General features: G+C 36.3%; 1 protein-coding gene across 1 annotated transcript in view; it reads left to right on the plus strand.

The window, feature by feature from the left end:
* Positions 1 to 26,629, plus strand: part of LOC123321261 (tyrosine-protein phosphatase 99A) — a 272,028-nt gene that overhangs the window by 89,198 nt on the left and 156,201 nt on the right. The gene's annotated exons all lie outside the window — the stretch shown is intronic.

The following is a 26,629-nucleotide window of genomic DNA, read 5'->3' on the forward strand; positions in this document are numbered from 1 at the left end:
GAAAACTACTCATGGACAACAGATGGTCTAGGTGAGTGTCACGTAGATAGTTCGCAATGGAATAAATAGCAATTCACCCTCAGACCATTGCAGTTCACAATAGTCTTCCTCACAGCGTAATTTGGGAATTTATAAGACTGATTTTCTGAGGAGAAAATTATACCCAACCAGTAGTGATGATTCTTATCCGAACACAAGAAAATCAACTCTTAAAATGAAGTTGAACGCTGACTGGTGAATATATGACCATTTTGGAAAATAATGACCTCAAGAATCTACTATTGAAATATTAGTAAAAGTCAGATACTCGTCTCGTCTTATCAAGCAGAAAATGAAATTGTTTTTGAGTAGTGAAGCTTCGTCTAAGACCAAACTCCCCTCTCTCATATTCACTGCACAAGCCACTGTGATCCTTTTCTAGGATTCAGCTTGAAAGCTCATCAATAATAGAAATCCGGATGAATCAATTCATTCCAAATAAATCGGATTTTGCTGATAAATTATTTTTCCGAGTCAACGGGTTCAGATTGACGAATCCAGCTATAAAAAACAACAAACTAATCCGTTAAAATTACCATTTCGGTTAGAATCAATTCTGTTGCTGTACTATAGGCACATTTATCAGTTGTTTCTGTTTCGCGTTCAATTTGATAATTAAACTGTCTGTGATGAAACCACTCATTTATTTCCCGACTTTTCGACCACAGTTTCAGTTATCACGGTTTGTCATATTCATTGCTCGATTTATTGGTACATGTTCATTCCGAATCTCAGTTCGATTGTTGAAAGAGTATCGCAATTGATATAACTCACCCAGGATTCAGATTTTCCCTTTTTTTGATGTAATGCATCAATCCATATCTTCAGGAGTGCTCAAGAGCTAGATGTTGAGGAACCAAACCATCAGCCTCAAAGCAATCTTGTGGCAATGCAAGTTTTAACATCTTCATAGTAGATATTATATAAGTTTTTCTTTAGGAAGGCTTACATACGTAAAAAATTTGCATAAAATCAACTTGTTTTTTGCAACTGAATGAACTACAAGAAGGAGCTCCCCCAACACGTTTCGGCAGTATAGATGCGAACAAAAACGCCAAGATATCTCGAATAATTAAATCGTCACATGCATCAGAAAGCCGAATTAAGTAGTGAGAACAATTATTAATACGAGACCGCCTGGCTGCATGAACAAAAACCATTGTGTTCATTACGTTTCTACCCATTTCCTTCGGCTTTGAATTAATCACAATCATTTTTTCCGTGGTAACTGAATTTGTGAATTCAGGGGCTGAGGTCGTAGTCCGGGGGTTGTTCGTCATTGTACACCGAGTCTAATTCTTATTAATTGCGTGGCAGTTGAAACACAGAAGGCTGTGGAAAGTGCCGTCGTTTGTTCACGGCGCTTGCCTTGATATTCATTTATTATCTGAAAACTGTTTGGCTTACTGGAGAGGTGCTAGCTAGACTTCATAGCAGCATGGAGTGAACTGAGGAACAATTCTGATAGCTCCTATCGATTTATGTCAATTCCCTTCTACTTTGAACCACCAAAACAACAAATTGCACAGTTTCATGTCATTTGATTAATTTAATCAAGTTTCGAACAGAAGGAAAATATCTCTACTTGAAGGCAAGTAAGAATTCGAAAGATGAAATATATTTTGGGACACCCAAAATATCAAACTGGATGTATTTGAAGATGGGGCTGTTTTTTCAACAGAAGGTAGAACTGGTCAAAATGAATAATGGGTCTTTCTTTGTGTTATTCTTTATTGAAGTTTTCCTAGCTTTCGTTCACAATTCTGAACTTCTTCAGGGACTAAAAACATATAAAACACCAAAGTCAATGGACATCGTACCTTATGTTATCATATGATACTCACAGGTTAGTCCCTGAAGAAGTTCAGAATTGTGAACGAAAGCTAGGAAAACTTCAATAAAGAATAACACAAAGAAAGACCCATTATTGAATTCTTTTCCCGATATTGAAATCTATTGTTCAAAATGAAGCGTTTCACCAAAACTCACCTATAAAAAACTTTCAAAATGACAAAGTTGAAAAAAAAATTGAAAATGATCACTGAAATAGATCCTTATACGACCCTAGACCGTTTGTTAGCTGAATTATCGTAAAGCAGTGGGAAAAACTTATCTCTTGATTCGACTATGTGGTTTCGTTCAGGATATTGGCTCGTTGAATATTTACGTGGCAATGAAAATGGAAACTTAGGATAACCGAATTGTTCTCATTATTTTTTAGTAACTTACACGATTTTATGAAATGGCTCATTTCGATATCAACTGACAGAAGAGACTTAGGACACAAGTGCAAAAAAATAGAATAATACTTCAAAATCTCACCATCAAAATTCATCTGAACTATTCACGAATTCTTTCACAATGGGCATCACAATCTTCTTGTTCGAACATTCCATAAATCGTCGTAAAAATGGAATGAAATGGGGAAACATCATAGCACTTTTTCAACATAACTAACATAAGCACTTTCAAGAAACTGCCACGATTTTCTAAATTTTTTTTTCAGCCTAAATTGCACGATACAACAATTATGATTCTCTCAGAAGTGACCTTATGCATCTAATCCGATGAACTTGGTACTGAACCATTCATTGTCCAGCCATATGTTTATGTTTTGTCTCGTTCTTGCGACGTCGAAGTCACCTTCCACATTCTCTTATTTGAAATTCAATGAAATTTTGTCGAACTTCTAGGGGTTGTATCTCAGCCATCTTGGATATTGTATATAGACAAGATTATGATGAGTTCTACCTTCTGTCAAAAAGAAGCCCCACCTTTGATAACACCCTGTGTATCATGTAGGATTCTGAATGAACTGGAGTAAGAAAGCAATTGTTTGGAATCGTATCGAATTATACCTTACATACATGGAAATATCGGATGGCAGGGCAGTTGAAAAGGTTCTCAGCCCCCATATCCTTTGACCAATCAGACGAAAATGTAATACGGTTCTTTCAAAGAAATCCCTAACGATTCAGATCGTTTAGTCCTCTGTTCTCAGCTACTATCTTCGGAAATTTAGGCTGGATTCCGCTACTTTGTGCGATGAATATTTTCGCTCGAATATGTAACTCACTTGAAACTGAAATAATAATGTTGGGAATGCACTACAACCCTCGGTGAAACAAGAATTTAAACATTCATAAGAAACCAAACAGATGCTGAACTCTGAGAGAAATCTAAGTAACGTGTAATACTAATAGGACAAGAAAGTTTTTTTGGTGAGGATATATCTTTGAATCTCTGAACATTTTTCAATTTGAGTTTGGACGATAAGAATGGACAAGGAACAAGTGAAAATCCTTCCTAGTTTTTTTCTAAGAATCTAGTGGAGGCAACTGGTTAGAATTTGTTCAAATTGACAAATGAAAGGTGGAAAATCATATTCTCAAAATTGGAATATTTTGTCCTACGTCCGGAATAGTGAATCAATATTCTGGGGGTCCCTCTGCGGTACGTAATTTCTTCAGGAACTCAATTTAAGATGCGACAAATGTGACAAAAACGCTGCCTCATAGGGTAATAGGGTATACCAATTAATGGGGATATTTATGTGCGCCTCATCGTTCAAGTGAACGGCTGAAGAGGTTCTCTATTGCATTTGAGGCGACAAGAAATCCCTATTTAGCTGCATTTCACGGAATATCCAGCGCTGTATGTTTATTAATGAAGTTAGAATATGTAGGCACAAGGACTAATTTATTCCGATACTAGGCAGCTGATTACAGTTCTTGTTGTAGAAAGGTGATAAACAAAGCGGCAACTTCGCGCAGAGCGAAGCTATAATGATACTCAGGGCGGTTTTGCAAGATCAAGCAAACGTTTTATCAAAGCAAACAAACTATTCACCATGAACTTTGATTATTGAATAGATGGAGTGGAATAATCCCGAATTTGAGGCAAAAGTGCTTGAAGGGTCTATATATACCTCGGAGCCGGTTACTTCAGAGGTTAAGGAGAGTTGTCACGTAGATAACTTTCTAGTTTCTCCATCACAGCAGTAAATGGAAGATGACGTAAGGAGAATGAACCCAATAAACTATTGACTCCACAGGATGGGAAGTTTATCGTTTGGACACTCAGATCCGTGAATAGGATGATCTACCATTCTAAATTGATTCAGATGTGATGCCAAACAGTTTTTGTTTTTCAACAATACTCATTGGCTTTATTTTTCTGTCATCTTTCACCAGAAATCACCCAATGGAACACACTCGTTTCTTGTTTTATAATATAGACGAAACGCCAAGAGTTTGAAATTTGGTTGTCAGTGTCTCTCAGGTGTTTCCAAAATCTCTCTTAAATTTTCAACCCTAAGATAAATCAGTGAAAAAGACAACAGCAAGGGTTGGTTTCAAATTGAGTATCTTCAATTATCCTCATGTTGTGAAGAATTATCTGATTCCAACCAAAGCAATGATCACAAGATATCAAAAAATTTCATATCTTGAAAACATTCACTTATTATAGACTTGATGTCTGATCTTTGATCCTTCGTGAAAACCATTTTATATTTGTAAAATGTATTGTGAATTACAGAATACCGGACACTGATATAGTTAAGTCGATGCGCCGACCCAGATAACGTCTACTCTCTGAGAGCGCACATAACAGAAAAAAAGTCTATTCAATTTCAATATTTTCGAAAATAGTTACAGCAAATCCTTGTACCAATCCTTCGATGAACTCATTTTCGAAGTTTATTCAACTCGAATGAAAAAATCACGAAAATTCACGAAACTCTGGTGATGATTGAAAAGACAAAAGCTTATTCGTAAAAATATTCACCTCCTCTGAAAAGAACACGAAGCGAAACTGAAGTGGAATATTATATGGAGAATTGTATGAGTGGGGTTTGTCGAAGGAATGTTTTCATTATCTATCATTCTTCACATGAGAATCCGAGAACATTCTGGAAAACTCTTCAAGAGGCTAATAAATCCAAACATATCTATATTTTTGAATAAAAACATTGATTTTTGGTTATTTTTATTTCGTTACTGAGTTTCAAAACAGGAATTATGCACAACGAGGAAAAGACTACGAAACTGAATCAGAAAAAAATTCATCAGAGAGAGCATCTTATATGATGAGTCTGAAGATTAAAACATACGAAATTCAAGAAGATAAGATTGAAGATATTGAATTTCACCGTGAGTTGTGAGCACTATATCGATTGAAAATAAATCGAAAATATTGAAATTGAATAGACTATATTAAAGCGTTCTAACTTAAATGATGATATATTAGAGTAGGAATCGAAATACTTACATCAAATCCTTGTACCAATCATTCGATAAACTCATTTTTAAGGCTTATTTATTTCAAATGAAAAAGTCAAGAATATTCACAAAACACTGATGATTAGTGAAAAGGCACAGGCTCATTTGTAGAAATATCCACCTCGTCTGGAGAACGCACGAAACACAACTGAAGATGAATTAGAAAGTAGACGTTATATCGAGTTGAATGGTAGGGTTGAGGTATTTCAGGGAAACGTAATCATTATCTATCAAATTTTACCTGAGACTTCGAGAAAATTCTAGATAACGCTTATATTTCAGGAAATATCTATATTCTTGGATGAATTTATAGGTTTTTGCTATTTCAATTCCATCTCTGATTTTGAATGCATGAAGCAAGTTTGAAGGGAAAAAAAATTACTAAACTGAATTGAAAGAAAAAATTCATCATAAAGAGCATCCTATATGATGAGAGTAATGATTGAAATATTATAACCTTCAAGAATATTAAATAAAAAATATCGATCTTCACCTCAAGTTGCGATCATTATGAGTAGAAATAATTGTTTAAAAATATTGGAATTGTATATATTTCAGCCACGCATTGAAAAAACGATAATGTATTGAAGTAGGCATCGAAATAGTTACAGCAAATCCTTGTACCAATCTGAAGTCTCACATATGATGTATTTCTCAATTACAACAATAAATTTAAGAAAATCTATATTTATAATGTTCCTGCAAATCCTAGAGCCACCTAATGCAAATGTGTGTATTAGTACACTGGAAAATGAAACGATACGGTGGAATAAATACTCCCAGAGTATTTTGTGAAGATCGATGAGATCCCTTCCGAAGATTCCCTTTCGTTCAGATTTTGTTGTAGAGTAAAGTGAATGTAGGTTTCTCGCCTCAGGTTAATTTTCTCCCAAAGAGGAGTTTTATTGAAAATACGTTCCAGACAAGCCTATCTTCCTAAGATATTCCACAAAGTTTTTCGAGGACCAATATGCGGAGATTGCCTTCATCTTATGAAGTTCACGAAGCTGGTTGAATTAGACAAATCGTTTTGGGATCTCCTCCATCTTTCAAATTTTTGCTGTGACGGCAACTCACAATCTCGCTCGTAGCGGTTTCTTCATGGTTTCATCTATGGAATTCAATTGATATATTCTTCAGTAAAGGGGATTTCTAGTTTAATTTTCAGTTTACAATGATCTGAATAAAATACTGTTAGTGTGTATAGAAGAGAATATAAGTTATTCAAATAAATTATATGCCTTATCGATTTCTGACCCTGCTGGCATAAACCTACACTAATAAACGTATATGCCCACTGTTTTGATGTCTTGAAAACAGGCAAAACAACTATTAGACCTAATGTTTGTCCATTACAATTATTTTATTGTAGGATTGAAAAAAATCGATAGAATATAAAAGCAAAAATAAGTTACGTTAGAAGAATCAATGGGTTTTTGCAATGGTCATCAGGGTTCCATTAATGTGATACAAACACGCCTCATTCGGACAACGGAAAATAAGTACAGTTCGGTCCTGACGAATTTTTAACCGATCCCATTATTTCGGGAATTTTTGAATGTCAATTTTCGACACAGGTATCCCAGAAAAAACGTAGATCTTAATATGATACATATTCACCAACTCTTCTAGTAATAAATCTCAAATTTTCATTGAGGTGCAGTGGCAATTCCAGGAGTGATTTTGGGGTGGGGGCATAATTTTATATTTAAAATTCTGATATATTATTGATATAAATAAATAGGTTTATCTTCACAACTGTAATATAAGCTGTATGCTCGAAAGAAAGCAACTTCGAAACCCATTCATATTCGAAGAGGAATATGAAATCATTTTTCGATATTCGAAAAAATATTTCTCTCAAGTTCTCACAGGGGGTTGGGGTTCATGGCCCAATCACTGGAGCCGTACTTGCGACAGGGGGTTTTCTAAAGCTTCAAGAACAGATGGAAATGTACAATCAGTGTACAGATAAGTCTTCCCCTCATGTTTCCAGATTTGGTTCGAACATGATTGATGGTACACCTTCTCAGAAACGTTGCACAAATTGGGCTAATGTGTACTTTAGATTCCATATGTGTAATGCTCCGATATGGTACGCTTTGCTCATTAATTTGACAAGCATCAGCCAACAGGTTGAAATAACCTTATCGGAAATTACTGGATATTCCTCTGTTCGGGATGCACATGGTATGTGATAGGGATGAAGGAATTTTGCGGGCTTATATCGAAGGAAATGAGATGTTAATTTACCCAATCCATGAAATTCGGTTTTGCTGGAATAAAAATGAATGTGAATGAACAAGAAGAAGGGATGAAATCCTGAAAATACGAACTCAAAGTACTATTAATGTCAAAACTCTTTTTCAGACAATATTCACTGTGTATTCATTCGAAACCCATATTCACTCGTTAAATCCACTTTAAAATCAATTGAATTCTAATATACAAGACTATTGGGGGGAAATTAAGGTTCAAAAGGAGCTACCACGCTGCTCCTTCTAGTTTTATACACTTAATTTGTACTTGATTGGTTTCAAAGTGATTAGAGAAATTGATGTTACATATTGAATGGGCGATCGTTAATTGACTAGATAATTAACTTTCTTTTCTGAATATGACCATAAACCGTCTATTAAGAACGACTGGCTTATTTTTTGTAGCAACAAAGGATCACAAACCAATTAGCGATGAAGAAATATAGAATGCAGCAAATTCCTGAAACCAATTATTGTGTATCGTGACTTATTGACAAACAAAGCCTATTTGAACACTAATATTTTATTAGTATGAGTAATATTACGAGATTCTTGGAAAATATACAAGGAATTGAGTTTATTTCTTCAGTTTTTCCAACCCCTGAATAACGTGTCTTTTAGTGATGAATTCTTAATTGTACTCAGCTGGCGCAGTTACTCCAAATTAAAATTCTGGATACTCGGAGGGATTTCGATGTTCCTCATAAATTTCACAAGCTGAACTACCTTAAATCCACGAAAATTCTTGAGGAGATCAGCTTTGTACGGAAATTGCTGTTGCGTTATTTCAGCTTTGGGAAACTTTCAGTGACCTGAGAGAGCGTAAGGCTTCCATGAATTTCAAGGAAAGCTGAAAATGGGGTGCATATAGTGTGGTTACATTTCTGGTTTGTCCACTTTGCAGAATTTGAAAATATCATTTATGTGAATTCTGAAACGTCCACTTATCGATTCCACTATGGGTAATTTGGTCGATGTCTCTTCTTCGAAATATGTTCGATGACTGCTTTAATGCCTAGTAGAATATTTCAGTCATGGCTTCATCAGCCATGTAAATGCTCAAAATTTGAGGTTGATGCGAACATGTGTCAATTGTCATTGTGTCAATGAAGATATCAATGAAAGTTTGAAGAATGTTTCGCCAAATATCCGTCACATTACATCACATCACTGGCGAGCTGTTGTAACGTCTGCGGTGGGTCAGATAAGCGTTGTAATTGCTGTAACATTGCAGACTACACATTTTCAATACAATTTTGGCTCGGAGAGGTAGTGGGCCAATCTATTCGGTTAATGCTTTGCATTTATATGCAATCATTGTCAATTCTGGCCTGGTGTGGACGAACATTAAGATATCTCCCGAATTTCCACTTCAATTTTTGAGCAGAAGATGCGCTAAAGAAAAGGCTTTATGTCTTCGACCTAAGCTCCTGGTCCTCCCTCACGATACTGTTCTGAGAATAATTCTGGGACTACTATTTCATTGTGTTTAAATGACCCCTTATGTCTTGAGATACTTATTAGTGTAATCGGTATAATTAATATATGATTTTTTGCTGTTTTGATGTCCTTCTTTTCCTTTTGAAAACTTCCCCATATCGATAAGAATACCAAAAGTCCATCACTTGAATGCAGAAGAGTGAAAATACCAAGTTTAAAGGGGCTGTGCATAATGTTACATGGTATTTCTAGTAGTATTTCAATACAGCATAATATTGCGGTGTCGGTAAATACAATTTGCGTGATGAATGCAGTTGTTAAACCAAACAACACTTCATTTATGATTGAATAAATATTCAGCGAACAATGAAAAACGATTTCATTCGGATATGCATGATATAAATTGTGGATTAATATCTGTCTTCATCCGGAAAGCGATATGAAATATTTCACGGTTCTCTTTTACATTACACATTACAAATATTACACAAAAATTGGTGAAATTCAGAAGGGAACACTTTTCAGCCATTCAAAATTTTATTTTTTCATCCTCATTCATAATCTTTAGTTTGAAAAAAGAATTGTGAGGTGATCTGAAACAAGGATTTGAGTTTTAATATATGTATGTTTTTGAAAAGCAAATGGAAGGCCAGTTGAAAGAGCAGATTGTAGTAATGAAGGACCAAGATTGTTAGACGTTTATTCTGTTGAAGAAAGTGCTCATCTCGCAGTGAGTTTAAAATTTGAATTAATGTCGACATTTCCAAACTTCTTCAATCAATCCAAGAGGTTTTTATAACCTAGAATCTTAATTTTGATAGGTATATTTCTAGCAGAATTTGAATTTTTCAAAAACAAAGCGAAACGATTAGATTGATGAAATGGCTAACCAAGATTGCCGTCTATTTAAGCTATAGGAAGAAGTCCATTGTTCAATATATCAAAAATGTGTGGAGACTTCGAACACCAAACCTCCTCCTACAGCTCATTTCCAAAATTTTACTTCATCTGTGACAAAAACGATCCCAAAAGGTTCCGAATACTCGATCGCTATTCACGAAGAATTTTTATATTTTTTCTTTTATCCGCCAAGTTTTCCTTTCCCTTCCCAAGAGCGAACGTATCCCAAGCATGGGCGTAAATCGATGAATAAACGAAACACAAGTCATCCCAAAGTGGTTGTTTCCTACGAGGGTACTGAGAATTGGAATGATATATCTTAAAGAAAAACTAATGTTATTGTGGAAAGATTCATGAGAAATGCATGAGTGTACACACTTATGTATTTTGTTCACGTGAAGGCCTTCGGAATTCAATTTATGGAATCTTGGACCCGGTCTCGAACAGCATCGTGTATATCCCAGCGAAATTCTTCTCGGCCTCGATTCTTTCGTATAATAAACGGATATTTATACTTGTTTCCTAAGTGTCGTCCTGATAGTTACTTCGGAATCTCGTGATCCAGTTGAGCGGTGCCTGGGAAGGTAATAAGGGTACCGTTCAAATCCTGAGGCTTCGAAAGGGGAAGATTGTCGGGGATATTATTCAAGAGGAAAAAATCCTACTTTCAACTCGCCTCGGAAAATTCTTTTCCTATCGTTAGTCGTCAAGCCGGAATTAACATAAACTGGAAATGCGAAGATTTATTCCGAACGCCGGGAGGAAGAAGAATATTGGACCGGGGAAATTAGTGGATTGAATTGATTTTCGCGAAGTTTCCCAAATTCGTGGGCCATTTTTCAAGCGGCAAATAATCACTTCCAGCGCCCTTGGAGACGGTTTTCCACCTGTGAATTCAATTTTTTTCAGTTTAACAGTTTTTTCTTCGATATTTGGTCTCCATTACAAAATCGTCAAGCGATTTTTCTCAAAGGAAAACCACCCGGTGAAAAGCTGGTGCTTGTCGCCTTGGTCCTTTCAGGGCGTTGAATTTCACCATGTTTCTATGCTCCACTCGTTCATCAACATGTTTACACTGATAAGGATATGATCTTGTGTTAACTGAATGGATTGATCCACTGCCACTCCAGACCAAAATTGTGATTAACATGGTCTGCAATGTCAGCACAATCACACCGCTTACCTGATCCACCGCAGACATTACAACAGTTCGCCAAAGCTTTGACGAACTTTCATTGATGACCTCATTGCATTCATTCATTAATTAATTCATTGCTGTATCCCGTTACCGAGAAAAAATCTACAAAAAGACTCAAAAGGAAAACTATCGGTGCGATCAAACTTATAGTTTCTTAGGGCTACTTGCGACTGTGTGCCCTACAGATCCTTCCACACTCCGGGCATGGTCACCAACCAGATCTGGCCGTCACTGTATTCTTCTAGAGTCTCCACTATAACTGTGGATCAAAGACCTCCACTGTGATCTTTCTAAGGCTAGTTGTTCCCAGTTATGAATGGCATTAACTGATTTTAGGGATTGATGTAGTATATCCTTAAACCAGTTGTACTGGCCGCTTGGTTTCCGAACTCTCTCTGTGAATTCGCCATACAGAGCTATTTTGGGGAGTCTTGTGTCTTCTATCCTTAGAATGTGGCCGCTCCAACTGAGTCGGACCCTCGTTACTTGAGTCTCAATTGAAATACAACTCGCGCGCTGCAAGACTTCCCCATTTGAAACTTTGTCGAACCATCTGATGTGCATTATGTGTCTTAGATGACGTTGTTGCGTTTGTTCATGTTGTTTAATATGTCGCCTGTAGGTCGTCCAGCTTTCGCTACCGTAAAGAAGCGTTGGGAGGACCACTGCTTTGTAAACAGCTGTCTTGGTCTTCAGATTGAGGTCGTGGTTTTGAAACACTCTATCCTTTAGCTTCCAGAATGCCCAATATGCCGAATTGATAAGATTGTGTATTTCAGTGTCCAGGTTAGCCCTAGTATTTATGGAGCTTCCCAAGTATTTGAACTGCCCGACCTGTTCTAGAGTTCCATCCTCCAGGCTGATATCTGTTTGAAGGCTTTCTGGCGGACCTACCATTTTGGTTTTGACAATATTGAGTCTAAGGCCTTAAGCTTCGTATATATGTTTATAGGTATCCAACATTATCTGTTGATCCTCTGAGCTGCTAGTGCGCAGTCGTCTGCATATTGTTCCTTTATAAACTTTGTACGGGTTTTTGCTCTGAGGCGCTTCAGATTAAGCAAGCCTCCATCAAATCAGAATCTTAATCTCACACGTCTCACAGGCATACTCATGTCAGCATTTATTATCGGGACAACTATGGCGAAAATATTAATCATTTAAGGCGCTAACACGGAGCCTTGCTTTATTCCAGAGTTGGTTAAAAAATGGTCGGTTGTAGAGCCATTATGCTGTATCCTAGCGGTGTTGTTGGTATGGAGGCCTTTACACACTCCTAAGAATTCTTCGGGTACTCCAAGGCGTCCCATGATTTTCCATAGCGCTCTTCGATTCACCGAGTCGAAGACCTTACTTAAATCGATGTAGGCTGCATAGATCCTTGATTGTTGTTCACGGGCCTTCTCTTGCAGCTGTCGCAGTGTGAAAATTAAGTCCACCGTACCTCGATTTGATCGAAAGCCCCACTGGGATTCAGGTTATAGCTTTTTTAAGAGTGAATCCGACGATTAGCCATAATCTTCGAGAGAATTTTACAGGCCACACTAAGCAAAGATGTAATTGTTGCAATTTGACGTATCGCCTCATTGACACGAACATGGAAACATATTTTTGGATTTATTGGATACTGCCTGGGGAGTCAATGGACTCACTTTGATCGCCCCTGGAATGGAATTGGTTCTTAAAATCTGTATTAAAATTTGTCCAATTTGAAAATTGGTCAGACTTCACCGCATGATACTCAATTTACTTTTTTTTATGTCGAAATCACATAGTATTGCAATTTAAAATGATCAAAGATTGTTTCCCAGTGGAAATTAATCCAGCTAGATCTCAATCTTCATCGAATCCCTCGGAAATATCCCTACAAATTACATCTTACGATAGTCGATATCAACAGCAGATGTATTTATTAATTTCTCTCAGGAATTGAAAAGATCAAGGGTTTGAGTTCTTCGAGGAAAAATTAAATACGTGATTCCCACCGATTCAAAATAATGAGAATGAAACGTATAAATTTTTCGCGCCAACACAAATTTGGCGTTAGTCTCAACTTTGCGGAATTAACTCAATAGGTTATGGTCACATGGGGCTTTTATTGAATTTTTACGCGAAGCTCCATTTAATACATTCAAATCCGGGCTGATTTATGGGATCCTATTACGCTTGCCCCAGTTTGAAACAATACGAGCAACAGGGACGTACGATGAAAAAACAACGTTTTGCCGAACTATTCATCATTTTCAGCTGTGGAGAACCAAATGGTCATTCCATTTCTGTGTTCCATCGGAAGTAGTGTTGGGGTAAGTTTCAAGGACCAACTTTCATGTTTTTCAGGAGAAAAAGTGAAAGCAACTCACCCTTTCTCAAGAATTATTTCGAGGTTATCCATCTTTATCCCAGAAAACAAAATATTCATTGAAAATATCCAGAAATTTATTTAAAAAAATTGCCAGCACCCATACAATATTTTTTGTCGTGCAATGTAATTCAATGAAAAGTAAGAAAAATGAGAATATCATATAGCATTAACCAGATTGTTCTTCGCGAACCGCTTGCAAAACCCATGATACAAATCTGTAGGTGTCTAGTAATGTTGAAATTCTGAATGAACCTAAATCATGACAGTCTTTCCTTTTCAAAGCTGCCATTTCACTCAGCAAAACTGAGGGATTCTCTCGTTTCGAATTTATATTACATTTGAGTTAGTTTTCCGTGGAACATATTTCAGCAGTTCTCATCTTTGGTGTTTCTATTCTTCTTCAGACCACAAGAGGCTGAAAAATTAAATGGTGCGAAAGGAACGTTTTACATGTATGGCAGAGATAAAATGCCTTGCTAGCGTTGTTAGAGGTCCTCGTAATCCCTAGGCAGCCATAACGATAGCATCTAAGGGCAGTCGCAATGTTAAATCCAGACAAATTCGAATCCGTAAGGGGAGACGAAAGTGAAAACACAAATTATGAAATTTTTATATCCATCGGGAGTTAGATCCCTATGATCTTTTGTGAGAGAAGTTCCCTTCACCGAAGTTTCTATTTTGGTTGACAAGAATTCTTGCTCTACAAAGGTTGAGGGAGTTCAAACATTTTGGACTATTTCCAAAGTTTCCATTTTTTTCATGATTTTTTTCAATATGGGAAAGCTTAATGTTCACTCACTATCTAACTCATCCTTAGGCCTATTTTTTTCTAGGTTTCAGGTGTCATAAAAAATGGGTTCACCCAAAAATTTAAGGAAACAGTCATAAAAAACTTCCTCAACTTTTGTAGAGCAGAATATTAAGTCGTTCACCTTAGTATTTCCAAATCTAACAAAAAACAGTATAATGAAAACAAACATCTTTGATCTTTAAATTATGAAATTTCGATACCTTCTGATATATATCTCGTTGAGTGATGAAGATATACAATGTATGAATTATAGGGGTGAAACCATCTACAGTGTTATTGGATAGTTATCCTAAACGTAACAACTTGTAATCGAGAAAGATATGATCACGTATAAACTCGTGGATTTAGTATCATAATCGCTGGTGTTTTATAGCGCCTCTCAATTTTCAGCACATTCTGAAACTCATCCTCCAAGCTTCTTGCACAAAAACTTTATTCGCGTGAATTTTCATGGAGAATATCAACGCGAGCTACTCCGAAGAATATTAAAATTAGAATGAAGTGATTTCACTACGTTGTTCATTTTTAAAATAGGTTTTTGCTTTATTTTATTCAAAGTATCTTCTTCACTCAATACCACTCAATGGGTTGCGAATTTCAGCTGATTGTTATTGTGTATATTGAGCAACTGAACAGGTGAAAATGCAATTACTTACCCCAACGGGTTTAAGAAGAAACACAGATGCATCTACACTGATCTGGTAGCAGAAAGGGGGTTCCTAAAGGGAAGGGAAACAAGGCTATCACCTGGTTGATAGAGAAACACGAAGCACTCCACTCAAAGTTGCTCAATATCATTCTAGTTCGATTAAAACAGATGATTTCACAATACTATTATAATTATTGCGAATGAAAGGCAGACAGTTTGTTTTCTGTTCGCAAGGCGTCGCCACCAACTGGGACAAAATCCGCCTGACACACCCAAGTCTGGCAACCTAACATGTTCACTCGTAAGCGAATATGTTATAGGTGAGAATGAGTTCACAAACGTATAACAATAATTTCTCAAAACAATTTCGTACAATTAGAAACAAAGATACTTCAAATTCCATTGCAGAAAAACATTATAAGAAGATGCATCATTCAGCTGATGAATCTCAGAAATGACATTGCTGCTCGTGAACGAAATAAAACAATTCCCACGTGAATGTGCTCTTTTTTGATAGAAAATTCAAGAGAGAAATATTCGGAATTTCAACGTTAATTCGGCACCTCCGTCTCCGCAGCTATTAGGAAGGAGCAGGCTACCAAAAATCTCCGGCTGACCTAGATTCCTTCCAGTATGAACGCGGGCTAGAAGTGGCGGTGCTCAGATGAATTTCATTAAAACAGAGATGAGCAATTTCAATTCTTCGATTCCCGGAATTTAGTTCGGAATTCCTACTTTCGAATAACTTTCTGACAGCGATCGCGGGCCTGCAAACTTTCATTTCTCACCTTTTATTACATGTCTTAAATACCGCCACTGACTGCCGAATTCTCATTCTGCCTTTTTGATAGAAGTAAAGGCTATCACTCCTTTTGTCTCGAGTTAAAATCGTTTCAGCGCGTTCAGTTCATCCGGAGTTATTCCTGGGGAGAATTTTCATTTAACAACCAGGAAGCATTCACAAACTCGTTACTTGAATTCCGGGATGTATTGTAGATCTCTCCCTTCTTATAACATATATCAAGTTCAGCGCTCGATTGTATTATTTATGACATAACTGTCCGCTGTTATACGTAATTCAAAATTGAATTCGTTCCAACAACCATGCGTCAATTTTGGCAATATAACGCAGATGCAAACCTCCAATTCTTCAGATCGCACATGCGTCAATAACAAACTCGAAAAAACTATTTGTGCCTACGCATGTCAAATAGAGCTGGAGAGAATGTCAAATATGGCCGGTGATATCGACTCGTTTTTGAACGCCATAATTTATTTTTTCGATGGATCTTCATGAATGGTAATAATTAGAACCCTATTAAATTTCCAATTATAATTCACTGGATTAGAACAGGGAAAAAGACACTCATTTGATATTTCCACTGGAGAGAATATCGAAAAATATGACCCTAACATTTATTGAATTGAGCTAATCTATACAGACTTATTGAAATCCAATGAATTACCACTTGGAGATTCTCGTCATGCATGCCCTGCATATTTCATTGGTTAGAAATCGGAGTAAAGTGTGTTTATACACCCGTATGGCCTACACCGTCATGCTGGAGGTATGTTCAATTAATTTGGATAAAAAGGTGTCTTATTAAATAATTCAGTTGCTTTTCGTACATCCCAGAATCATGTTACAAAATCTGGGCCTGTTCTCGAGATTGTTGCTCGAAAAATCCTGATTCCCTCGGAGCATGTAGGATAAATTATTCACCAACAAATAAATCCCCAGGAAGCTCCACAAGATCTGGATATATTTCATCAGTTTCCACTGTGAAGGGGTTAGCTAAATTGCTTATAAATTGAAGTCTCGAGCTCATCAGGGTGCCAGAAAGGGAATATAAAAACTGAAGAGCTGCGAATTAGGGGAAATATGCATATGATCATTATTTAATAATTGAGATGCTCAGAAAATAACATCTCGACTTCAGGTATTCTGTACAAACTCATGTCCTAATCAATAATTGAATTTTAGGTTCATGTCTGGCCCTTGTGGGTAAGAAATAAGTGTTAGCATCACTTTTCTTCAAGTTTCTCCCTTTTTTCTTCAGAAAGACTTATAGTTCTCTCAGTCCACTAGATGTTTAGCACTAGATGTGATTGCAAAACGTATGAGGAAACCTTATACGGGGTGTTCTATGGCAAAATTTGCGTAAAGATGATCTGAGTTAGACAGATTAGGAGGAATCAATGCATATTTTGCAATTCAACGGTCTCATAAAGAATACACAAAAAATTCGAATCCATCTCGACGACATATAAACATAGATATGTTGTTCTTCCTGTTTCTGGGAGTCATGTTTCTTTTATTGCCTCAATGTACTCCGAAATTAGGTTTAGCCTTCCTGACAACTTCGATAGTCGTCCAATCACTTATAACTGGACATTTGCGAACGAATGTCAGTTTTCCGTGATTCGAATTTCTTTCCCGGAACTGGAAATGAAATCTGCGAGACGTGCGTTGGAGCTTAATTCGACGATTTGCAATTAGATAAGCGTCTGAAAGGGCCAATTTCACCTTTTCTCAACTGCTTCACCGTCTTAGTGGATCCCCTTTCTTTTTCTATCTATCCACCTTGGAACTTTCGATTGTACCTGATCGTTGACGAATTTATCTATATACACTGCTCAACAATTGATAAGGACCACTGACCTTCCATCAATTTCGGGAAAATTCATTTCTGAAAAAACAACAAGAATATCAACTGAACATACTCTGGTTACTCTGGTATCTGATCAAAATGAACATTTTGAAGCGAAATAAATTGATGGAAGCTCAGTGATCCGTGTCAATTGTTGAGCAGTGTGCATATGTCGACAAATAATCACAGGAATGTGGAATATTATAATGGAATGAATATTCCAATCATCATTCCAACATACATAGAAAGAAATTTTGTCATACTTCACTTTCTTTTCAACTATGAGTTTGAATAGAGAGGTACTGAATATCTATGACCATTTACCACAATTTCAAGATTCAGAATATGGTGAACGAATGTTCACCCGAAGAAAATATCCATTTTCATTTTCGCCCCCGCGTAAGTGTGAAGCTTTCAGACGAATGGAATCAATTGAGATCGAAAGGAGGTTGAATAAACCTTGTTAATTCCTTCTTTGAAGATTTTTCTCTCGTGCAAGATACCTCAGATTCATAATTTCATGGATTCGAATGGTAACTTGGGAAACTTCACCTATTCAGACACTTATTTTACGCGTCTAACACAGTGGAATATGAGAGTGTTGGCGTGTTTTAGTATTCTTTTATCTCCCGTGAAGAATCTTGAGGATCCATTTAGTCCTTTTACATCTCCTTTCAGAGATTCATTTGTGGAATTCCGATTTGCGGAGCCTCGCCATAGACTATTCAGGAATTTTAGACCGCCGTAGCAGCTATACTTAATTCCTATTGCTCTTGAAGGGAACCACAAAGGATTTTACAAATGTTTTAGTGTTTTCGATTTACTTTGAGGGGAATAATCGCGCTATGTGTTTCCTTTTATGTCTTAGATCCGTATCCGGCATTGAACGCATCAAATTCTTCGAGAATGGAAGAACTGACGCCTCAGATAGCACTCCTGGCTCTGGTCGACTCATCTCAAGCATTGAAAGTAGAGATTGATTGTTGAGAAATGAATATCAACAAGTTTTACTCTCTGAATTGAACTAGCCAATTTGCCATCGTCGGGACAACTAAACGGAGAACGTTCCACCGAAGAAGAGCAGATGCTGACCATGACTTCGGTCTGATTTGACCCTGTCAGAGCAGCACGATGGAAAAATGGATGGACCCTAATTGAATACTGGCAGTGGCAGTCGCTTCTTATCTAGCGCCACGTAGTATCATGGTCAGCATCTGCTCTTCTTCGGTGGAACGTTTTCCATTTAGTTGTCCTGACGATGGCAAATTGGCTAGTTGAATTCAGATAGTAACACTTGTCATATTCATATCTGCGGGTGGTATGCATCTGAATTAATTCTTATTATCGAAATAATACTTACTGCATATAATGGGCTCATCTGATCTTCGAGCAATGAAAATTTACCACACGCTAGTCTCGATTTCTCGGTTTGGGTTTAAGATTCGAGTGGGTGAAAAAAAATTCTATCCTGATTTGGAATAAAAGATGAGTTCTACATACTTAGCGTTCTTGCATCTCCAGTTAGATTATGATTGAGAATAACGGACGGAAAGGGGGTCGCAACTTCTTAAGAATGATGAAGTTTCATAAGAGACCTGCCATCTGATTGTAATCCGCCACTGCCAACCAAGACATTCCCGGAAATTCAATTTCTGAGCATGTTATACGAACAGATAATAATTTAATCAAATATAAAGTCCTCCTATCCGTCTCGAAATAATTCTAAGATGGATTTTGCGTAACAATTCAACATCTGCGGACGTCTTGACAGTAATCCCACTTCGGAGATAATGTACTGAATACTAGGCGACATCATTAATTAACTTAAATCCAGTAGGTCTACAGTCTAAGGAAGTGTGACCCGATTACATGAAGCTGCATTCAACCCTGACATGCATCTATTGGTTTATTGCCGAAGCAGTTAGTTGAAGATGAAGGGTGTCTCATTAATGGCGGATTATTCCACATACTCTCGACATATTGTAGTATTCGAAATTCTGGCAAACATCTCGGTATAATTTTTTTTGGTTCCGACGTTTCATCATCGATTAGTGGCTTCCTTGATCTTCAATAGATTTGGGTAGAGAGTAAAAAGGAATATTCAAGAGAATTCCAATAGATTTATGAACGAATTTTATAGCACTTTATTTTAATATGTATCTAGTGGTTCTCCTCGTCTTCAGGAATGATTTGAAAGCTTCCTAATCGATATAATATATGAATTTCATCAGATTGTAATCTGTATTAAGTAGATTTCAGAGTTCTTCAACTCTTATTTCGAGTTGCGACATTTCAGATAGTCTGCTGACTTTTTGCTCACAATTACACTTCAGTTTTCAGAATTGAAAATGGTCATAGATACGTAGAAAAATGTAGCCTATGTTTTTGTTCTTCATATGGGAGAGATCGTGAATTGCCATGGATAGAAACTATTTGATGTGATCAGAATGATCATATCTCATTTAAGTCCCAGTGCATTAATGCAATAATTTTGTAGTCGATGATAGAAAGCGAGAAGAGTTCGTCATTATTAGAACCCTTAATTCATATTGCTGAACATGAAAATTGTAGTATAACTCAACAGAGGAAAATTCTGAAAGACGTGGTTGATTTCCCGTGAATATTTCAATTTCAATCCCATTTACACCCGAATATGAATATTTATGCAATATAACGTTGAAAGTCTTCAGTAATTTCATCTCTTCTCTCTTTTATTGGAATATCTCTGGGGGTGTCATGAAGTGAAGACAGACGCTCGTCCTTTTATTGCAAAACTGCCTACAGGTGTATAATTTCACCTCTCGTTCCTTCCTTTTGTAGTGGATATTTTCTATTTGACGACACGAGTCACGAGAAATAACTATCTGATCCTATAAATTACAGCTAAAGACATTTTTTGACTGCACCCATTGATTCTTCTACTTTAAAATTATCATTTGAGCCGAGAACTACAGATAATGGGATGGATTTTCCAGAGGATTCTCATCACATGACCTAAGTGGCCACCAAACACAATCCCTTCTACCAAAATCAATTTTCATGTGAATATTTTTGGGTGGTTGTGGAAAACCCTAATGTTTTCTATTCTCCAATACCGTCACAATAGCACACACATCATAAATTTCCCAGAATAATCCGGAGAACAGTGAGAAAAAAAAAGAATATTTAAAAGATACAGGCTGTTGGAAAACCATAAAAAAATGTTATTTTTAGTTCTATCTCACAAACGGTTTCATCGAATGGAATGAATTTTGGAATATAGTTTTCAATATATTCTATGAATCTTTTTCGAACACAATATATCACCCACGTCTTCCAGTTTTCTCATAATGACCATTACGTACCATAAAAATATCAAAAATTCAAAGAACCCAACTCTTTAAATTAAGGGTTGTATCTAATTTTTTTGTAAAATAAAAGTATTATTCATATTTTCAAGTATAATGCGTCGTTTTTCAGTAATTAGATGTTGATCTCTGACTTGACTCTTTCTAAAAGATCCACAGAATATAGTGCCACTGATTTAGCTTGTTATTCTAAGGTAATTTAGTTTTTCTAAGGGTGGCACAGCTCAGTATGAAAACTTACAATGGCTATATCTCTTTATCAGGGCCGAATCGGAAAAAATTGTAAAGAAAAAAATGATTTCTTTCCACCTTAGGAATCTACTGCTAAATATTTGTACCAGTCAAAGACTCACACTGTATAAATAGAATTCGAGAGCCTACGCCCACAGTCAAAGCCGCAAAGAAGCCACTTCTCTACAGTGCCTCTCTTCATTCAAACTTCTGAGAGGATCAGTTCAACTTCGACATATTCTTTTGTTTTCCAATCTGGAGAATGTTCCAGCTGATTTCTCAGTGGTATTGTTTCGATACAACTTCCCAAATTCGTTCTTTGAGGTGAGAAGGAACCGTACTCATTTATTAGGAGTATTTCCCGACAATAGCTGAGCACTGATCCTTCCGATTTCTCCTGATGAAATGTCCGCGGTCGATATACTTCTAATCTGGTTGAAAAAACTTGGTCACTTCCTCTATTCTCCTCTCATTCTTCCATTCGAGGGCATACGGAATAGTATTCATATTCAGTTTAACGGATTTCAAGAATTCCAGTTGGAGTTGACGAATTTAAAAATAATTAAGTCGGTGCCTTTAATCGGGAGAAGAAAGTAAGTAATTAAATTTTTATTTATTTTTCTGGGATGAAACTCGGTGCGGAAGAAAGGCCGTTTTTGTTTCATTCGTTTCTTCTTTTCCCCGTTGAATAACTCATATTGTTCGAAAGGTTCTAATTTCCAGAGCTATACCTTCAGTTCACTGAAAATCCCAAGCAGAAAATCTCATGCAACCTAATGTTTTTCCGGCTGGACTAAAATTTGTATTCGCATTGTTCTTATGGCATATTCTTGGAATTGGGTTTTTTTGAGCACAGCTTCCTATTCCCTCCATAATTCTTCATTATATGCATCGCTTGTAGCTATGAGTGAAGGTGGAAGATTATGTTTTTACGAATATCTCGTACATTTCCGAATGCGAAACAAAATATTCCTACTCATACTTAGCAAAAGTATAAATGAAGTTTTTTTATTCTGTTTTCAGCAAAAATTCTCCAACAAAAATGTTATATTCTATATGCCTTCAAAAGTTAACGAGTACTAGTATGGAATCAATAATTGTGGTTTAAATGATGTGCAAATATTTAAAAAATCTGAGTATCGCATTGAAAAGCATCAATATCGATCAGGAATTAGCTTCCGATTAGAAATTTCCCATGAGGAAATATCAGTCATTAGATTATGGGCTCAGCATAGCTACGAATGAATATTGTGCGAGAATAATGGATTCAACCAACTCTACGTTATCTGGGAGCTTAACCCATACACGAGCGAAAAATTTGATACCTACGCAACCGTATAATCTAGGTACTGCATAAAACCGAAAATCAATTTGAGTTGAGTTTATTGAAAACTTTCAAACTGTTGTTGCCGCATCAATGCCGATCATCCGATTCTACCAATCAACCGCACAAAATAGAACGATTCAATTTATTCCAATACCTATATCGCGAAATATTGATAAAGTTGACAATTTCGTTTCACGATTGAGTTATAATTAGTTTTTTCTATTCATGAACCTCTGAAATCAACTGAATACCTAAGGAAAAAAGTAACAGACACCTCTCTTAAATTCACAGATCTTATGATCTTACAAATTTCATGTAGATTTGATAAAACGTAAGTAAGAAAGGTCCATCTTTCCCTGGCGTTGAGGCTAGGTTTTTGTAACCGAGAAAAAAGATTAATTGAAGAGAAGATTGAAAGACAACTCAAAATATCCCAGTTTTTCCTAAAAGGACACCTGTATGACATATTGATTCCTATCAATTTTTGAGTCGTATATTGATAGGATGATTGGAATAAGAAAAAGATTTGTCAAATTTCAAAATCACAAGACAATCAATAGAATTGTGTTCGTGATGAATTGAAATTTATTGTTTATCAGTTTTAGCTCAAATTTTTTAGTTTAATATATAGTTCTGATATCTGGAACCTTGTGCTTGACTCAATTTTGTTAGAGTGGGAGTTTTCAAACTTCATATATCTAGTTTTTTGTAATCTGGGATATATTAAATTGAGAATTAAGGAAGTTTACAAGTATACATTTTTGGTTATCAAACAATATAGCATATGTATGAGTTTTAGCAAAGGTTAGTGTAACGGAGTACCAAACAATTTGGAGTATGATACAAGAGCTTAGGGAAAAACCTCAGTAAAAAAACCCTGTCTCCCCGTGAGTAGTGTAGTGATGACAAATTTGTTAACAGAAGCTTTCAATACTGAAGAGCTTCTTTTCCATTGATACAAAAATTTCTTCATCCTCTTTCCATTTTGAAATAATATCTGAAACAAAGAAACAGAGCAGAAAAACGAGAAAAAAAAGTGAATAATAAAGCTTTCATCACAACTAATTGAAAGACTTGATGATGAATGAAGAATAAAAAAATAATCATAGGTACATAACTTGTCCTTCACTGCACTGGGTGGAATATCATCTCTGCGTCAAAAATCTTCTGCTGATCTTGGTGGAGGATCACCCTCGTAGTTAGAAATGCCTTCAGTAATAATAGCCAAATCTTGCTTTTGACTGGGAGGGTCTATGGACCAGGTCCAGTCTTCCAAGTGATGATTCTTCTGTTCTTCAGTTGTTCGAGGAACGCTACAGGACCCTTATGTTGATGAATCGTCTCCCATAGATATATCAGTGGTTATTCAGTAAAAAATTGAAAAAACGAGAAAGAAAATCACAAACACAAAAAAATAAAAAAATAATCATAGGTACATAACTTGTCCTTCAATGGCACTGGGTGGAATATCATCTTTGCGTCAAAAGTCTTCTGCTGGTCTTGGTGGAGGATCACCCTCGTCGTTAGAAATGCCTTCAGTACTCAAACTAATAATAGCCAAATCTTGCTTTTGACTGGGAGGGTCTATCGACCAGGTCCAGTCTTCCAAGTGATGATTCTTCTGTTCTTCAGTTGTTCGAGGAACGCTACAGGACCCTTATGTTGGGGAATCATCTCCCATAGATATACCAGAGGTTATTCAGTAAAAAATTGAAAAAACGAGAAAGAAATTCACAAACACAAAAAAATAAAAAAATAATCATAGGTACATAACTTGTCCTTCAATGGCACTGGGTGGAATATCATCTTTGCGTCAAAAGTCTTCTGCTGATCTTGGTGGAGGATCACCCTCGTCGTTAGAAATGCCTTCAGTACTCAAACTAATAATAGCCAAATCTTGCTTTTGACTGGGAGGGTCTTTCGACCAGGTCCAGTCTTCCAAGTGATGATTCTTCTGTTCTGCAGTTGTTCGAGGAACGCTACAGGACCGTCATGTTGAGGAGTCGTTTCCCATAGATATACCAGTGGTTATTCAGTAAAAAATTGAAAAAACGAGAAAGAAATTCACAAACACAAAAAAATAAAAAATAATCATAGGTACACAACTTGTCCTTCAATTGCACTGGGTGGAATATCATCTTTGCGTCAAAAGTCTTCTGCTGATCTTGGTGGAGAATCACCCTCGTCGTTAGAAATGCCTTCAGTACTCAAACTAATAATAGCCAAATCTTGCTTTTGACTGGGAGGGTCTTTCGACCAGGTCCAGTCTTCCAAGTGATGATTCTTCTGTTCTTCAGTTGTCACTACAGGACCCTTATGTTGGGGAATCATCTCCCATATATATACCAGTGGTTATTCAGTAGAAAATTGAAAAAACGAGAAAGAAACTCACAAAACTAGTAAATTGGAAATTCCAATATTGTTTGCATATAGAGTATTCTTATAAGTAGTGCACTCATAATTATTTTCATGGCATATTTATTGTGGTTTTGCTTCAACTGAACTCAAATATTTTCTGGCCACTTTGATATCATCAATCATTTAGTTGATGAGATACGTGATCAGAAAAAAAAGCGTTCATGTTAATGAAGAATAACGCCAAAGAAGAATGGAATAGTGCGAAATTGTTGGTGGAATTTTAATTGTTTCATTGTTTGTAGAGTTGAAGTAGATTAATGTTGGAAAAGTATGAGCGTTGCTCACATTACGAGTTGGATATTATTCATCGAAAGTGCTAAGTTCGAGATTAATGTTGTTGTACAGAATCCAGGAGCCGGGTGAAAAATTGTCTGAGGTTGGAAAATCGCGAATGAAATGAAATTGTAACACATTTTAAAAGTTTGATCACGTAATGAAAAGAGAAATGAATGTTGCCATAAAATACGAAGGGGGAGATAAATATCACAGCAATCGCCGCTCGCTGATGTAATCTTCGCAATAATTCATACGATTGATATTTGCTGCGGTTTCAAAACTTTCGTTCATTATTGATATTAAGTAACACAGGGTACAAATTGCACACTGTTATCAGCCCCTCATCGATTTATTGCCCTCCTGATTTATTTTTCTGGGCGACAACGACGGTCAGAGGAATAGATAGATGGTTAATTCAATAAATGACGGTCTCCTGCTCCTATACAAGCTGTCTCAGATATTTGGCACAGGTCCAGGTTAAACTCCGATCAGCCGGTTATTATATCCAAAATTGAACTTCATTAATAAAATTTATCTACCTATTCCGAAATCATTTCAGATTTCATGATTTAACTCCACCAAAATAAAAGGGACAAAAAAAAATGATTATACAGGCAGAAATGCAACAAAATGAGTCCTTCTTTGTTTCACCCCTGAATTTAATGCTCTCAAAATGATTAGGTATATCAGAGCTTGAAGGAACGATACACAGATTCTGTGGAAAATTCAAGGCTACTTATTTCTTCATTTCGTGTATAAATAAACAGGTTAATTATTGAAAATTATTGGCTTTCTACAAGGTAATTTCATACCTATGTTTATTTTCCACTATAAACTGAAGGATGTAAGTCATAAATTTCTCAGAATGAACCGGAAAACTCTGAGAAATAAAAAGGAATATAAAAACAGGGTGAAACTTTGACTCATAAAAATATATTAACAGTAGATGCTTGAGGTCCTTTACCATTTTTTCCGAATCGGCTTGGTTTACAAAATACAGGCTGTTGAATAATCATAAGAAAATGTTATTTTTCGTTTTATCCCTTACAGACTTTCATCGATTGAAAATTTCAGAATAAAGTTTTTTATTTATTTGATGAATCTCTTGAAACTAAGTTGGACACTATCTCTAATGAGTATCTGAAAGTTTTGTAAAATAAAAGTATTCCTCATATTTTCTCGTACAATGCGCAGTTCTCGAGTAATTCGATGTTCAAAAATAAAAAATATTTGGGAAAAATTGAGTACTTTCACCGAATGAGACTCTTTTCAAAGGATGCACAGATGTGTAGTGCCACAGATTATGCTAGTTATTCTGAAGGTAATTTTGTTTCCCCAGGGATGTCACTGCTCATTATGAATACTTAAAATGGCTACATCTTTTTATCATGACCGAATCGTAAAAAATGGTATAGAAAAAAGTGTTTCTTCGACATCAAG

This window comes from Coccinella septempunctata, chromosome X, assembly GCF_907165205.1.
Source record: "Coccinella septempunctata chromosome X, icCocSept1.1, whole genome shotgun sequence".
Lineage (NCBI taxonomy): Eukaryota > Metazoa > Arthropoda > Insecta > Coleoptera > Coccinellidae > Coccinella > Coccinella septempunctata.